Below are 5,591 nucleotides of genomic sequence, written 5' to 3' on the forward strand. Positions count from 1 at the left end.
TCCTTGTAGTTTCTTGGAGGCCCTACCAATTTGCTGACCTCTTGTGCCTTGTAGTTCTGGATGTAATTAGTTTTGACAAGCTTTCAGACTAGAGATTAAATAGAGCATGCACGCTAGGAAACTGGGTAGTAGCATTTCTTAGGAAATAGTTCCAGACTTAAGATCTCAATTTCAATTATTAACTGTGTGAAATCTCTCTGTGTCTTCCTCCCTCCCTCTCCCCTCCCCCGTCTCTCAGAGAAACAGTATAACCGCATTTATGGTAGACATAAACTATAAATATAGACCCATCTTACAAGTGGCTCGGCAGCTGTCATTCATAAACCAGAGTATTTCAACAACAAGCTGATTTAGACCCACTGAAATAAAGAAAAGTTCACCAGCTCCTTTAATTAACAAGCACAGTACTCGAATTGATTTAAGCCTGGACTCTTATGATCAAAGCGGAGACCCTTTGTGATGTAGAGAAGATTGGGATGTTAACATCACAAGAATGTATTAAGTCATTTCCGCATCATCTTAACCACACTATGACATCACTAGCTTTTCTTTGATGCTGTTTCCAGGTGTAAGTACACGACTGGGGTTGGGAGAGACTGGTAGCTTCCTGTGTATATGAAATACAGGATACAATTTAAAATGGCTGTTTGTGAATTCATAAATGTAAGTAATTGGAACAAAGCTCAAAACTCTCTTTTTTGTTTAATTCTTCTACAGGCTATACACAAGTCCAAAAGGGATGGAACTTTGTGACTATTTTTGACAGTGTCGAGTGGCCCCTCATCTTTGGGCATTTTGGAGCAGATAGGGACAAAGCAACATAGCTGTACAAGCAGAATCTGCTACGTCTTCAATATTATTTCCTAATTATGACTTTTTTCTTCCTTCGTAGAAAGATCCACATATCCTCTACGAAGCAGCGGGTAGAAGAAACAATGGCAGTGGCAGATTTTTAAAAAGAGAGAGAACATTCAGAAACGTGAAGACTTTGTGTGGGAAAATATGTCTTTCCAAATTCAAAAGAATGAGTATTTGGAACATTGATCGTTCTGCCTCTCTATAGCTTTTCATATAGTCCCACAGATTTCAAATGTGTTTAATGACTCAGGAATAAAGCTAAATGAAAGAACCTTTTTTGACTGAGAGATTAAAGAGAAATTGCAATTCGTTTTACAAAACAGTGAGAACATCAAGGAGTACTCACAACAACTGCCAGTGCCTCTTGGGATCAAATAATTTGGAAGCATGAAGTGCCCAAAGAACAAGAGAGGAAGCAATTTGCAGGAAGGAGTTTGCTACTTTGCAAGAAAATTATTAGAATACCAGTTCTCAGGGGGAAAGACTTCTAAGAATTCAGGGCAATTAGACTGTGTTTTCGAAAAATGTTTTGGACAGGGAATATAATAAAATAGTATATGTGCTGCCGAAGCGAGCACAGGAATATAATAAAATAATCCAGTATTTGCCACTCATCACATGGTCAACACTAGCGTTAAGTAAAGTTATTACAACTGTAAGATATTCAAAAAAGAAAGATAGTGATCAACATGTGTTTAATATTCCTCTTCTGATTTGTGTAGTTAGCATTGTCTAATCCTGACAGTGTAACACTGAAATTGCCATTTATGTATTTATTTATTTTTTAAAGGTACTCGATTCTGTACTTGAGATTCAGTGGTTGAGAAGCTTCACGATTTCATGAAAGCCCTTTGACACCATGAAAAAATGTGGTACATTCCACTGGTGGAGCTGCTTTGCTGGCAAAGATAAAATGGAGTGGAGTCATGGACAGAATATGAGTGGAACATAGCAGGATCATGTTTATTGTGTATCTATATTCCTCCAGACCCCACAGCCACCCCCCTGTTGATGGTGGAACTTGACGTCAGCTGCAGAACTGGGACAAGAACTGTGGGTCCCATTGGCTGCTGGTGGTGTGTGATTGAAAAATGAAAATGAACACTAGAGAATTGGTGGTGGTGATGTGGGGGGTGTGGGGGGTGAGAGAGTGAGAGAGAGAGCATAGAAATAGGATAGTATTGGATTGCCTTTGCCATTCAGGTTTAAATCCTGATACCATTCTTTTTTATTATTTATTGAATGTTGAAAAGTTTTCAAGATTTTTACAGTAAGAGAATCCCCCTTCCTTCACTTCCCATAAGACCTTCCTTCACTTCCCATAAGATGTCAAGGAGATAAAGAACTTCACAACTTTTAGAAGACATCTGAAGACAGTCCTGTATCAAGAAGTTTTTAATGTTTGATGTTATATTATGTTTTAATATGTGTTGGAAGCTACCTAGAATGGCTGGGGCAACCCAGCCAGATGGGCGGGGTATAAATAATAAAATTGTTGTTGTTGCTACTGTTAGAATTGGTGGCACAGGAATCTAGCCAAAAGTTCCCCTTTTTTTTGCTTATACCACTATTCACTTTCTTCTGCCTGGCCAGTGATGTGTGTTAAAATATGCATATCCAACGTTGCATACTAAACAACTAACACAGAATCATAGAACTGTAGAGTTAGAAGGAACAACAAGGGACATTGAATCCAACCCCCTGCAATCCAAAAATTGTTTGCCCAACCTGGGGTTCAAACCCATGACCCTAAGATTAACAATCTCATGCATACCATGTTGCGGGAGGCAATATCACGAGGCTGTTATGTATGTGTATAATGTGTGTTATACGTAGAGCTGCCACTGAAGACAGTTCAGAAACTTCAGTTAGTGCAGAATTCAGTGACCAGGTTGCTCACCGGTGCAAGACGGTTTGAGCATATTACACTGATCCTGGTCTGACTGTGCTGGCTAACAATTCGTTTCCGGGCCCAATTCAAAGTGCTGGTTTTGACCTATAAAGCCTTAAATGGCTCAGGACTGCAATACCTCAAGGACACCTCTTTCCATATGAACCTACCCGATGCTGAGATCATCATCTGAGGCCCTCCTTCGTGTGCCTCCTCCTCAAGAGGTCCAAAGGCAGGCACACAACAACAGGCCTTCTCAGCAGTGGCTCCCCATCTGTAGAATGCTCTCCCCAGGGAAATTTGCCTGGCACCTTCATTATACATCTTTAGGCGCCAGGCAAAAAAGTGTTCCTTTTTAACCAGGCCTTTGGTTGACCTGATTGACATTTTATACCCTTTGAAAATGTGGCTCTTTGGGGGAGGGTGTTATTGGGTTATTGCTTCTATTTTGATTTTATACATTGTGATCTTTTCTGTGAATTGCCCTGAGACCTCCAAGTATAGGGTGGTATATAAAGTCAATAAAAAATAATAATAATACAGTGGTACCTCGGGTTAAGTACTTAATTCGTTCCGGAGGTCTGTTCTTAACCTGAAACTGTTCTTAACCTGAAGCACCACTTTAGCTAATGGGGCCTCCTGTGGCTGCCACGCCACCGGAACACGATTTCTGTTCTCATCCTGAAGCAAAGTTCTTAACCTGAGGTGCTATTTCTGGGTTAGCAGAGTCTGTAACGTGAAGCATATGTAACCCGAGGTACCACTGTACTTTCTCAAGAGTGACTAAGACCAGAGACATTGTCAGGTTTGAGAGGGTCCTGGATGAGATATATCTGTGGACAGGATATGGCTGCCCTCCATGGGTGCTGCCACTGCCAGATTGGAAGGTCCATAATAAGGTGGGGCAAATAAATAAAACTAGATAGGCAGAGGTACCAAACAGGGAACTACCAATAGTTATTGGTAGCAGAAGACCATCCTTTAAAGCTATTCAACCTGTTCCTTCCCTGAACAGAAGACACAGTGAAATTAGTCCCATCTCTGGCTCAGGGAAATCAGCAAACCAGGGCATATCAGGAACTAGGAGACCGGATGCAAATGAAGCTATGGCTGCTGTGCCAATAATACTTGTCTCTGGAAGAAGGTTTTTTGACAAAGTGTAGGTTGTCAGGCATGGATGAGGGCAGCTAAAAGCATAAGGGATCTTTTCCTACTTTGCATCTGGAAATATAGAAAATGTTTCTGACCTGCAGTTCTGTAGCAAGAAAAAGAAAAGCTCTTTCCAGTTCCCACAGGACTCACATTCTTTCTGCGGAGAGCATACATAGTTGAAACCCAGGTTTAAAAGAGATTTCAAGTCAACTTTTTCAGCAGTTTTCCTACCCAGGGTGTCCAGGGATGGTCTCAGCTAACACAAAACAAAGACTCTGCAAAGCAGAAGGGGAAGTCTTGTCACTGCCAGTTATGTTTCCTGTCAATTTTGTGCTACTGTTGATTACTGAAAAATGGCACTGAGCACTGAGTGGCAGGAGTAAGAAACCGAGGAGAAACAAAGAAGCCCACCACAGGGGTGCTTTCCTCCTCAAATCCCAGTTCTGGCTCTATTATTTTCTTGTGAAAATGCTAGGGTTTAGAAAACATCAGGGACCAATGTCTCTGAGTGGAGGTCTAGAGTCTTTTTCTTAAGGAGTCTTCTCATATTATTCTAAACACTGTTTTTTCTCCTTCCTGCACTACAGGAATAATATGAGACATCTGCAACCATTATATGAGAAGACCATGCTCCCCAGGCAAATATTGCACTAGTTTGAGGGATGGTTGATGCTGGTAAGCCCAAAGAACCTCTGCTTGGGTTCTTACCACATACTAATAATGTGGCTTTTCACATTATGTCAGTAGTGGGTTGCCAGACACAAAAGTTGTTGAGCTTTTTTGGCAGCCCAATTGTGCCTCAGAACTGGCCCTACCATCAGGCAGAGTAGGCCCTACCATTAGAACAAATAATCATTATCAATCTTTATTATGGCCCAGAGACCCAACAAATCATTACAAAACAATACATAATTCATACAGCGTACCTCCAGGTTAAACAAGCATTTTGTTTAGAATATAGGGCTCATTTGATCTTGCAACCACCGATAAAAACTTTGCCATTGCTAATGTTCTAACATTTGTCTGGTCTTCCAGTAGGAACCTGACATAGTCAGCCTCTGATTTTCCCGGGAAAGGTACCAGCAAGGGTAGTATCAGTTCAGCCCTGGCTTGCTCATATTTTGCACAATGCAACAAAATATGTTTTATGGAATCGATGTCTTGAGCACACAAGCAAAGTCTGTCCTGGTAGGGAACTCCTCTCAACCTGCCATCCAGCACTGCAGAAGGAAAGACATTTAGTCTGGCTTTGGTGAAAAACCTTCTGTAGTTTGGTACTGTCAGGTTTTTAATGTAAGATGTTAACTTAAAGACATACCCATATTGAACTGCCAGCGGACTACAGACTGCGTGTGATCGTGATTGCAAGTCACTGTGTGCATTATCCCATAATCTTTGCTTTAACATCTTTTGGGCGCCTTCATAACCCAGGTAATATAGTTGGAGGGGAGACAGACCAATAGAGGTGGCTCTTTTAGCCAAATAATCAATTGTTTCATGCCTCATTATTATTATTTTATTATTTTTATTCCCAGAGAGAAAGCATTGTGGGATATTCTTCCTTAGGTGCCAAAATACTTCAGTAAGCTTTGTGTACAATGCACTTTAACTTGGTGGGCGATGCTGGTGGAGCAGAGAGAAACAGAATAACAGAAAAAACACAAAAATAGCCTGCTGGATCAGGCCCAAC

At 41.0% G+C, this 5,591-nt stretch overlaps 1 long non-coding RNA gene across 2 annotated transcripts; it reads left to right on the forward strand.

Moving 5' to 3' along the window:
- Nucleotides 1-433: 433 nt before the first annotated feature.
- LOC307226855 lies at nt 434-2,331 on the forward strand. 2 transcript variants are annotated; one of them, XR_013843596.1, is made up of 4 exons: nt 434-663; nt 893-1,417; nt 1,460-1,934; nt 2,163-2,331. It is a non-coding gene; the product is annotated as an uncharacterized lncRNA (long non-coding RNA). The 2 variants fall into 2 exon arrangements; XR_013843597.1 differs by lacking the exon at nt 2,163-2,331 and having other exon boundaries at nt 459-663; nt 1,460-2,015.
- The last annotated feature ends 3,260 nt before the right edge of the window (nt 2,332-5,591 follow it).

Source organism: Podarcis cretensis (genome assembly GCF_951804945.1).
Source record: "Podarcis cretensis genome assembly, chromosome: 11".
Classification (NCBI taxonomy): Eukaryota; Metazoa; Chordata; class Lepidosauria; order Squamata; family Lacertidae; genus Podarcis; species Podarcis cretensis.